This window comes from Ranitomeya variabilis, chromosome 5, assembly GCF_051348905.1.
Source record: "Ranitomeya variabilis isolate aRanVar5 chromosome 5, aRanVar5.hap1, whole genome shotgun sequence".
NCBI classification, from domain to species: domain Eukaryota; kingdom Metazoa; phylum Chordata; class Amphibia; order Anura; family Dendrobatidae; genus Ranitomeya; species Ranitomeya variabilis.
The window spans coordinates 33,805,571-33,817,784 of NC_135236.1; positions in this window are offsets into that span (position 1 = coordinate 33,805,571).

A 12,214-nucleotide genomic window follows, 5' to 3' on the forward strand; every position below is an offset into this window, starting at 1 on the left:
TAGCCACCGGGGGAGCCCAGAATCCAAATTCACAACAGTACCCCCCCCTCAAGGAGGGGGCACCGAACCCTCACCAGAACCACCAGGGCGATCAGGATGGGCCCTATGAAAGGCACGAACCAGATCGGAGGCATGAACATCAGATGCAGTGACCCAAGAATTATCCTCCTGGCCGTATCCCTTCCACTTGACCAGATACTGGAGTCTCCGTCTGGAAACACGGGAGTCTAGGATTTTCTCCACAACGTACTCCAACTCACCCTCAACCAACACCGGAGCAGGAGGCTCAACGGAAGGCACAACCGGTGCCTCATACCTGCGCAATAACGACCGATGAAAAACGTTATGAATAGAAAAGGATGCAGGGAGGTCTAAACGGAAGGAAACAGGGTTAAGAATCTCCAATATTTTATACGGACCGATGAACCGAGGCTTAAACTTAGGAGATGAGACCCTCATAGGGACAAAACGAGAAGACAACCACACCAAATCTCCAACACAAAGCCGAGGACCAACACGACGGTGACGGTTGGCAAAAAGCTGAGTCTTCTCCTGGGACAACTTCAAATTGTCCATCACCTGCCCCCAGATATGATGCAATCTCTCCACCACCGCATCCACTCCAGGACAATCCGAGGATTCCACCTGACCGGAGGAAAATCGAGGATGGAACCCCGAATTACAGAAAAACGGGGACACCAAGGTGGCAGAGCTGGCCCGATTATTGAGGGCGAACTCCGCCAATGGCAAAAAAGCAACCCAATCATCCTGGTCAGCAGACACAAAACACCTCAGATATGTCTCCAGGGTCTGATTAGTCCGCTCGGTCTGGCCATTAGTCTGAGGGTGAAAAGCAGACGAAAAAGACAAATCTATGCCCATCCTAGCACAGAATGCCCGCCAAAATCTAGACACAAATTGGGTTCCTCTGTCAGAAACGATATTCTCAGGAATACAATGCAAACGAACAACATTTTGAAAAAACAGGGGAACCAACTCGGAAGAAGAAGGCAATTTGGGCAGGGGAACCAAATGGACCATCTTAGAAAAACGGTCACACACCACCCAGATGACAGACATCTTCTGGGAAACAGGCAGATCTGAAATAAAATCCATCGAGATGTGCGTCCAAGGCCTCTTAGGAATAGGCAAGGGCAACAATAATCCACTAGCCCGAGAACAACAAGGCTTGGCCCGAGCACAAACGTCACAAGACTGCACAAAGCCTCGCACATCTCGTGACAGGGAAGGCCACCAGAAGGATCTTGCCACCAAATCCCTGGTACCAAAAATTCCAGGATGACCTGCCAATGCAGAAGAATGCACCTCAGAGATGACTCTACTGGTCCAATCATCAGGAACAAACAGCCTATCAGGCGGACAACGATCCGGTCTATCCGCCTGAAACTCCTGCAAGGCCCGCCGCAGGTCTGGAGAAACGGCTGACAAAATAACTCCATCCTTAAGGATACCTGTGGGCTCAGAGTTGCCGGGTGAATCAGGCTCAAAACTCCTAGAAAGGGCATCCGCCTTAACATTCTTAGAACCCGGTAGGTATGACACCACAAAATTAAACCGAGAAAAAAATAATGACCAGCGCGCCTGTCTAGGATTCAGGCGCCTGGCGGTCTCAAGATAAATCAAATTTTTGTGGTCAGTCAATACCACCACCTGATGTCTGGCCCCCTCAAGCCAATGGCGCCACTCCTCAAACGCCCACTTCATGGCCAAAAGCTCCCGATTCCCAACATCATAATTCCGCTCAGCGGGCGAAAATTTACGGGAAAAGAAGGCACAAGGCCTCATCACGGAGCAGTCAGAACTTTTCTGCGACAACACTGCCCCAGCTCCGATCTCAGAAGCGTCGACCTCAACCTGAAAAGGAAGAGCCACATCAGGCTGACGCAACACAGGGGCAGAAGAAAAACGGCGCTTAAGCTCCTGAAAGGCCTCCACAGCATCAGGGGACCAATTAGCAACATCAGCACCCTGTCTAGTCAAATCGGTCAATGGCTTAACGACATCCGAAAAACCAGAAATAAATCGACGATAAAAGTTGGCAAAGCCCAAAAATTTCTGAAGACTTTTAAGAGAAGAGGGCTGCGTCCAATCACAAATAGCTTGAACCTTGACAGGATCCATCTCAATGGAAGAGGGAGAAAAAATATATCCCAAAAAGGAAATTCTCTGAACCCCAAATACGCACTTAGAACCCTTGACACACAGAGAATTAGACCGCAAAACCTGAAAAACCCTCTTAACTTGCTGGACATGAGAGTCCCAGTCATCCGAAAAAATCAGAATATCATCCAGATACACTATCATAAATTTATCCAAAAAATCGCGGAAAATATCATGCATAAAGGACTGGAAGACTGAAGGGGCATTAGAAAGACCAAAAGGCATCACCAAATACTCAAAGTGGCCCTCGGGCGTATTAAATGCGGTTTTCCACTCATCCCCCTGCCTGATCCGCACCAAATTATACGCCCCACGGAGATCAATCTTAGAGAACCACTTGGCCCCCTTTATGCGAGCAAACAAATCAGTCAGCAACGGCAATGGGTATTGATATTTAACCGTGATTTTATTCAAAAGCCGATAATCAATACATGGTCTCAAAGAGCCGTCTTTTTTTGACACAAAGAAAAAACCGGCTCCTAAGGGAGATGACGATGGACGAATATGTCCCTTTTCCAAGGACTCCTTTATATATTCTCGCATAGCAGCATGTTCAGGCACAGACAGATTAAATAAACGACCCTTTGGGTATTTACTACCCGGAATTAAATCTATAGCACAATCGCACTCACGGTGCGGAGGTAGTGAACCCAGCTTGGGTTCTTCAAAGACGTCACGATAATCAGACAGGAACTCAGGGATTTCAGAGGGAATAGATGATGAAATGGAAACCACAGGTACATCCCCATGAGCCCCCTTACATCCCCAGCTCAACACAGACATAGCTCTCCAGTCAAGGACTGGGTTGTGAGACTGCAGCCATGGCAATCCTAGCACCAAATCATCATGTAGATTATACAGCACCAGAAAACGAATAGTCTCCTGGTGATCCGGATTAATACGCATAGTTACTTGTGTCCAGTATTGTGGTTTATTATTAGCCAATGGGGTGGAGTCAATCCCCTTCAGAGGAATAAGAGTCTCCAAAGGCTCTAAATCATACCCACAACGATTGGCAAAGGACCAATCCATAAGACTCAAAGCGGCGCCAGAGTCGATATAGGCGTCCGTGGTAATAGATGACAAAGAGCAAATCAGGGTCACAGACAAAATAAATTTAGACTGTAAAGTGCCAATGGAAACGGATTTATCAAGCTTTTTAGTACGCTTAGAGCATGCTGATATAACATGAGTAGAATCCCCACAATAGAAACACAACCCATTTTTCCGTCTAAAATTCTGCCGCTCGCTTCTGGACAGAATTCTATCACACTGCATGCTTTCTGGCGTCTTCTCAGTGGACACCGCCAGATGGTGCACTGGTTTGCGCTCCCGCAGACGCCTATCGATCTGAATGGCCATTGTCATGGACTCATTCAGACCCGCAGGCACAGGGAACCCCACCATAACATCCTTAATGGCATCAGAGAGACCCTCTCTGAAAGTAGCCGCCAAGGCACACTCATTCCACTGAGTAAGCACAGACCATTTACGGAATCTTTGGCAGTAAATTTCAGCTTCATCTTGCCCCTGCGATAGGGACATCAAAGTTTTTTCTGCCTGAAGTTCCAAATGAGGTTCCTCATAGAGCAACCCCAAGGCCAGAAAAAACGCATCCACATTGCGCAACGCAGGATCCCCTGGTGCCAATGAAAAAGCCCAGTCTTGAGGGTCGCCGCGGAGCAAGGAAATCACAATCCCAACCTGCTGTGCAGGGTCTCCAGCAGAACGAGATTTCAGGGACAAAAATAACTTGCAATTATTTCTAAAATTCTGAAAGCCAGATCTATTCCCTGAGAAGAATTCCGGCAAAGGAATTCTCGGCTCTGATACCGGAGCATGAACAACAAAATCTTGCAAACTTTGTACTTTCGTGGCGAGATTATTCAAACCTGCAGTTACACTCTGAAGATCCATTATAGACAGGTGAACACAGAGCCATTCAAAGATTAGAAGGAGAGAGAAAAAAAAAAAAAAGACTGCAGCATAGACAGACTGGCAAGTGATCCAATTAAGAGCACAAAAAAAAAAAAAAAAAAAAAAAAACTCTCAGCAGACTTCTTATTTCTCTCCTTTCCCAGCCAAGGATTTTAACCCTTTAGCAGGCCGGTCAAACTGTCATGATCTCCATGGCCAGAGAACTAGCATAAGCCTATATAGGAACAAGCTCTTGGAAGATGGTAACTGTACTGACCATGAACTAAACCTACCGCACAACTAGAAGTAGCCAGGTAGCATGTCCTACTTTTTATCCCTATATGCCCAGCGCCGGCCGGAGAACTAAATAATGCTAGCAGAGGGAAATATAAGACCTGACTCACCTCTAGAGAAATGCCCAAAAAGGAGACAGAGGCCCCCCACATATATTGGCGGTGATTTTAGATGAAATAACAAACGCAGCAGGAAAATAGTTTTAGCAAATTTGAGGTCCGCTTTCTAGATAGCAGAAGACAGAAAGCACACTTTCATGGTCAGTAGAAAACCCTAACAAAACACCATCCAGAAATTACTTTAGGACTCTGGCATTAACTCATAATACCAGAGTGGCAATTCCTGATCAACAAGAGCTTTCCAGACACAGTAACGAAACTGCAGCTGTGAACTGGAACCAAAAAACAAAAACAAACAAGGACGAAAGTCCAACTTATCTAGTAGATGTCTGGGAGCAGGAACAAGCACAGAGAGGCTTCTGATAACATTGTTGACCGGCAAGCAACTAACAGAGAAGCCAGGTTATATAGCGACACCCAGATCTAATGAGAACAGGTGAACAGGGAAGATGATGACACAAGTTCAATTCCACCAGTAGCCACCGGGGGAGCCCAGAATCCAAATTCACAACACTGGGGGCGGCAAACTGCACAAGAGTATCCTGCAACCTTGGGGACAGACCCTGCATAAAATGGCTCCTAAGGGCAGGGCCATTCCACTGAGTGTCAGTAGCCCACCTCCTGAACAGTACTTCTTAGCCAGCCAGCCCCCCTGCTTGCTCTTATGGAGTCGGGATTCCACCAGGGAGATGCCATCAGGATCACCATACACCAGCGCCAGAGCCGTAAAAAATCATCCACTGACCGTAGAGATGGAGAACCGGTCGGCAGGGAGAAGGCCCAGGACTGGGGATCACCCCTAAGTAGGGAAATGATGATTCCCACCCGTTGCTCCTCACTCCCTGATGAGCAAGGGCGGAGCCTGAAGTTTAGCTTGCAGGCCTCCTTAAAAACCAAAAATGTATCTCTCCCTCCAGAGAACCAGGGAGTGATATCTTGGGTTCTGATTGAGCTTGTACCTGGGCCAAAGCCCAAAACCCCACCGACTGCTGCAGCTGCTGCACCACCTCACCATGCAGCACCTTAAACTCCTCGGTGAGGGTCTGAAGCAGTTGGGCAAAGGCCTGCATTTAAGCCATGGCTCACCAGAAAAAAACAATACGGTCGGTGTTAATGTCACGATGTGACCAAAGTGGTGTGACACAACCTAACCCTAGGTTGGTCATCAACAGTACAACAAACAAGGGAACACCTGGGACACATTTACAACGGTGGGCCCTGCGATAGGTAACGGGGAGATGGACACCTCCTGCACTCTCCTAAGGATATGCCCTGATCTCCCTGCCGTCCCTATACAGGTTCTTTCAACCTGTCGAAGAGCAAAATACCTTAGCCCTAGCTTGCCCTGCACTTATCCCTAAGTAGGGAATTGGCAAGTGCGGACACTGGTCCCACCTCTGCACTAAAACAATACAAAGGGAAGGTATGACAGACAAGGTAAAGAAAAATAACACTTTGCTCACTGCTGCAAAACACAGCACAGCACAGCAGGAAAGAAACACCAGACTCAGCTGATGAACAACTGCTCCCAGCAAGCTCCTATTTCCAGCTTGGTCGCTGCAGTCACCAACAGTCAGCTGATGCGTCAAGTGACCTCTTGAAGGATGGTGGGAGTGGACACCACCCACATCAGCTGACCCAGCAGCAATGCAATTGCACCAGCAGGCCACCGGGGAAACTGCATTAACCCCCGGTGACCTGAAATGAAAAAATTTTAATCAAAGGGAAACCAGATCTGCCACAAATCCAAAAATGGATCGTGACAATGATGAAGTGTATGACGGAGATACCATGTAAAATATTTGGCCTGTAATTTTTTTTAAAGGAAAATGGTATCAAGAACTAGGGTAACAAACGGCAAAAACAGTTGAATGGAGGCCTAAAATGCCACAATTCGAAGCCCACAGATAGATGAGGCGTCTGACGGAGATACCAGACTGTAAAATATGTGTCAATAAGTAGGCTAAGACACAACAAAAACAATTCTATGGAGGCCTGAAATGGCACAATTTTGACCGCAGTGATATGCAATCTGTGTGGTGGACAAAACCCAGTGTAAAATATCTGCCCTGTAGCTAAATATTTTTTTGGCAGTTAAATATTTTTTGGCAGCAAGAGGGTATCAAGAAATTGAATAGGACACTCCCAAAAAATGTTACAGTACCACAACAATTGAAGAATTTTATGCGCACTCAGATGGGCAAACCCATTTAGAATAGCTGGATTTTCACGCTGTACTATGAAAAGGATCTGGCTGTATTCTGCAGTCCCAACAAGCAAATGGAGAAAAAAAAGTGGGCTCTGGATTGCTTTGGAATTAAATAAACAGGAATAAGATGCAAAAAAGATTATTCCTGGCCACTGATACCTGGGGCTATGTATATACGGTCAATATGTGTAATAGGCAGCAGCAGCAGACAGTAATGGAATGGACCCTCGTGATGTATACAATGAAGTGTGCCACATACAATGCCTGCCTGCTACTGATATCTATATACCCACATACACCCCCTGCATACCTAGCACTGCAATCTATATACAACATATTTAGTCCTTAGAAGGACTGTTGGTTTGGCTGGATTTTTGTACTGAATTGTGGCATACCCACAGTAACTGATACACCACCTATTCTGTCCCTAAGGCTGCAGTAAATCACCCTACACTAGTGATTCCAGAGCTGACTATGGCGGGCAGAGCGTGCCCGTTCTGATATAGACCTGATGACGCTGTGCAGCCTGCCAATCACTGTAATGCCACAACCAACATGGCTGCGGCATTACAGTGCATGGCAGACAATCCCTGCATGTTGGTTGGTGCTCTAAAGAGCGCCAAACATACAGGGTGGGGACCCGAGCTCCCGCCAAATAATCCCTGAAATGCTCAGCGCTCACCGAGTACAGCGATGTTCGGGTGAGCACCGAGCATTACCGAGTATGCTCGCCCATCAATAATTCAGACCCTTTGCTCGGTATTGAGTAGAAGCACCTTTTGAGCTAGTGCAGCCATGAGTCTTCTTGGGAATGATGCAACAAGTTTTTCACCCCTGGATTTGGCGATCCTCTGACATTTTGCTTTGCAGATCCTCTCTGTCATGACTCAGGAGAGGATGGTCCCGCCTCCATCCTGGTCAGGTCAGGGTTAATTTTAGACCACCTCTCTTTGGTTCTGGGGCAGCTATTTAATGTTGGCAGTTCCTGGATTGTGTGTCGGTGATACTTCCGTATACTCGGCTTGTGGTTGCTGACCCAGGATCTCGTCCGTAAACGTTGTGCCTCTGTGCTAGTGTGCCTTGCTGTGTATGACTCGGTTTTGTTTTCTGTCTTCCATCTTTTCATTCTGCTTTGTACTGCTCTGTCTCTCCTGGTTACCAGACCCATTGGCTTGTCACTGTTTACTCTTTGTCTTATCCCTAAGGTTCTTCCCTCCCTCCTGGCTTTGACCCTCAGCTCTATTTGACTACGTTTTCTGTCTGTGCCCTGCATAATGTGTGATTAGTGTCATTCCCTACACTCACTGCTGTGTTTTCGTCCCCTGGTCACGTGACTGCTCTGTGCCACGTCCTGTGCTCAGTGCAATAGAGAAAGGTCCTTGAGTTCAGCGTGACTTGTTTCTGCACTCACTACGTTTATTAGTGCCCCCTGTCAGCACCCCCTAGGCAGCGCCAGTGACATCTCAGGTGGCACGACACTCTCCAGTTCCATCAGGTTTGATGGTGAATGTTGGTGGACAGCCATTTTCTGGTAGAGATACTCAATTGGGTTTAGGTCACGGCTCTTGCTGGGCCAGTCAAGAATGGTCACAGAGTTGTTCTGAAGCCACTCCTTTGTTATTTTAGCTGTGTGCTTAGGGCCATTGTCTTGTTGGAAGGTGAACCTTCGGCCAAGTCTGAGGTCCAGAGCACTCTGGAAAAGGTTGTCATCCAGGATATCTCTGTACTTAGCCGCATTCATGTTTCCTTCAATGACAACCAGTCATCATGTCCCTGCAGCTGAAAAACACCCCCATAGCATGATGCTGCTACCACCATGTTTCACTGTTGGGATTGTATTGGGCAGGTGATGAGCAGTAAAATACCTATACAGAAAAGAAAAACCAGCAATGTATAAATAAAATAAAAACTCAGAAAACCAAATATAATATGCTACCCAAACAAAGAATTCAAAAAACAAAAATATGTAAAAATAAATTCACTTTATTAAAGATTATAAAGCCACGATTACATAGAAGATAAAAAAACTTTTTTTTTATATTAAAATAATATACACATTCAGGTAACAATTGATAATACCAAAAGAATTTATTAAAATTAGTATCATTAAAAAAAAATATTTATTTATTTATTTGCTGTGCTTGTGTCTATTTTTCATGTACAGCATTATTAATAAATATTTTTCATAATTATTTTTGGCATTTATTCTTATTTATTTCACTAACATTTTATTACAATAAAAAAATAATGCAATATTATTTTTATATTTTTTTTATTTTTATTTATTTTGATAAATAATAAATTTATTTTATTTATTCTTCATTTAGTAAATTTATTTTTTCATATTTCATACCTGGACTGGATTTTTTCACTTGTTTCATATATTGCAATATTATTTTCACTATAACATTATATCATCCATCACATTTTATATTATCCACATTAATTTTTCCTAGTTGAATTATTTTTTATTTTTGCCAGTGCTCATGAAATTTCATTAGTAAATCATCATATATAATTCCCTTATTTTTGTCGCACTTTTTACACTTTATTTTTTGTTCAACTGTATCATTTTTTTATTTATTTGATTACATATCTATATATATTAATTCTGGCGGCAATTTGCCATTAAATCACATAGAAATAAATATTATATGGTTTTACTTTGTGATATATATATTTTTTTTTTACAGTCATTTGCATAATTGTTATCAGACAATTTCCCCCTATTTTTTTCTTTCACTTCTGCCCCTCAGCTAGGTTTATTCCATTAAACAGTCTCCCTGTTCCATGATGGCTGCAGCAGTGCCGCACTCCGCCTCTCCGTTGGGTTGGTGGCGTGGAGGTCGCGGGATCGACTGTGCCTTAGGTCGCACTCGGTCACGTGCTTCCGGTTTTCTGGCTCGCGGTGATGGCTCCCGCATGTGTAAGTAGCAACGTCACATAACCCGACGCCGCTGATTGATATCATTTTCAGCTGTTTTCCTCCTTATATATAGTTCACTGGACCCTTGACGAAGCGGCAGCGAAACGTGCGTTGGAGTGGTGTGTGCGGGGGACAGTGGAGCTTCACACCTGTTGGTATCACCCATCTATATATGCATTTATTATTTGCAACTTTTAGGTTTGTTGATCACTTGATCATTGAATTATATACCAACTACTACGCATACTTTTTGGTCTTTACTTGATGATATGGCTGTATGCACTGTTCTATTCATCTTGATCAAAACATGTGCATTATAACTGTTTTATATGGACATAAATTTTCACCTCATGCTTTGACTGATTTATTATGGTACACATATTATAGATTTTGGGTATTCAGGTAATCACTACACATTATATATATATACACACTCACCGGCCACTTTATTAGGTACACCTGTCCAACTTCTTGTTAACACTTAATTTCTAATCAGCCAATCACATGGCGGCAACTCAGTGCATTTAGGCATGTAGACATGGTCAAGACAATCTCCTGCAGTTCAAACCGAGCATCAGTATGGGGAAGAAAGGTGATTTGAGTGCCTTTGAACGTGGCATGGTTGTTGGTGCCAGAAGGGCTGGTCTGAGTATTTCAGAAACTGCTGATCTACTGGGATTTTCACGCACAACCATCTCTAGGGTTTACAGAGAATGGTCCGAAAAAGAAAAAAAATCCAGTGAGCGGCAGTTCTGTGGGCGGAAATACCTTGTTGATGCCAGAGGTCAGAGGAGAATGGGCAGACTGGTTCGAGCTGATAGAAAGGCAACAGTGACTCAAATCGCCACCCGTTACAACCAAGGTAGGCCTAAGAGCATCTCTGAACGCACAGTGCGTCGAACTTTGAGGCAGATGGGCTACAGCAGCAGAAGACCACACCGGGTACCACTCCTTTCAGCTAAGAACAGGAAACTGAGGCTACAATTTGTACAAGCTCATCGAAATTGGACAGTAGAAGATTGGAAAAACGTTGCTTGGTCTGATGAGTCTCGATTTCTGCTGCGACATTCGGATGGTAGGGTCAGAATTTGTCGTAAACAACATGAAAGCATGGATCCATCCTGCCTTGTATGGAGCATCTTTGGGATGTGCAGCCGACAAATCTGCGGCAACTGTGTGATGCCATTATGTCAATATGGACCAAAATCTCTGAGGAATGCTTCCAGCACCTTGTTGAATCTATGCCACGAAGAATTGAGGCAGTTCTGAAGGCAAAAGGGGTCCAACCCGTTATTAGCATGGTGTACCTAATAAAGTGGCCGGTGAGTGTATATATATATATATATATATATATATATATATATATCACTAAAAATATATATTTTTTAATTGATTAATTTTACGTGCTGGTCACATATTTATTTTTATACACATATACTGTATGTTCAAATATTTTCCACTGATTAAATTATCACGTTTGTATTAATCTGTATACACTTTTGTGATGTCCCACAAGACAGAGTTATATATTTTGCTGGTATACTTATTCATATATTTGATATATTTTCTACTATACAGTCTGGTGCTCCTTGTCCCCTGCTAAACATTTTTTATATAAACTTTTTTTATGATATCAATTTTAATAAATTATTTTGATATCATCAATTGTTACCTGTATGAGTATATTATTTTAATATAATAAAGTTTTTTATATTCTGTGTAATCATGGTTTTATAATCTTTAATAAAGTGAACTTATTTTTACATATTTTTGTTTTTTGAATACCGTATATTCTCGAGTATAAGCCAACCCCAAGTATAAGCTGAGACCCCTAATTTTGCCACAAAAAACTGGGAAATCTTAATGACTCGAGTATAAGCCTAGGGTGGGAAAAGCAGCAGCTACCGGTAAATTTCAAAAATAAAAATAGATACCAATAAAAGTAAAATTAATTGAGACATCAGTAGTTTAAGTGTTTTTAAATATCCATATTGAATCAGGAGCCCCATATAATGCTCCATACAGTTCATGATGGGCCACATAAGATGCTCCATATTAAAATATGCCCCATACAATGCTGCACAAATGTTTATTTTGCCCCATAAGATGCAACATACAGACATTTGCCCCATATAATACTGCACATGGCCCCATAAGATGCTCCATACAGACATTTGCCCCATATGCTGTTGCTGCGATTACAAAACAAAAAATGACATACTCACCTCTCAGGCCCTCGACACTTGCTATATTCACCTGTCCGCATTCCAACGACGGCCACCGCCGCCGTGTCTTCTGTGTCCTCTGCACTGACTGTTCAGGCAGAGGGCGGCGCACAGTAATCGCCTCATCGCGCCCTCTGACCTGAGCATCACTGCAGAGTACGCGGAAGACACAGTGGCGGCCGTCAGTGGAACGGGGAACTGTGAATATTGCGCACTGGGTTATACTCACCTGCTCCTGGCACAGTCCCTGCAAGTCCCTGGTTCTCCAGCGCCGGCAGCTTCTTCCTGTATTGAGCGGCCTCATGGTATAGCTCATTACAGTAATGAATATGCGGCTCCACCC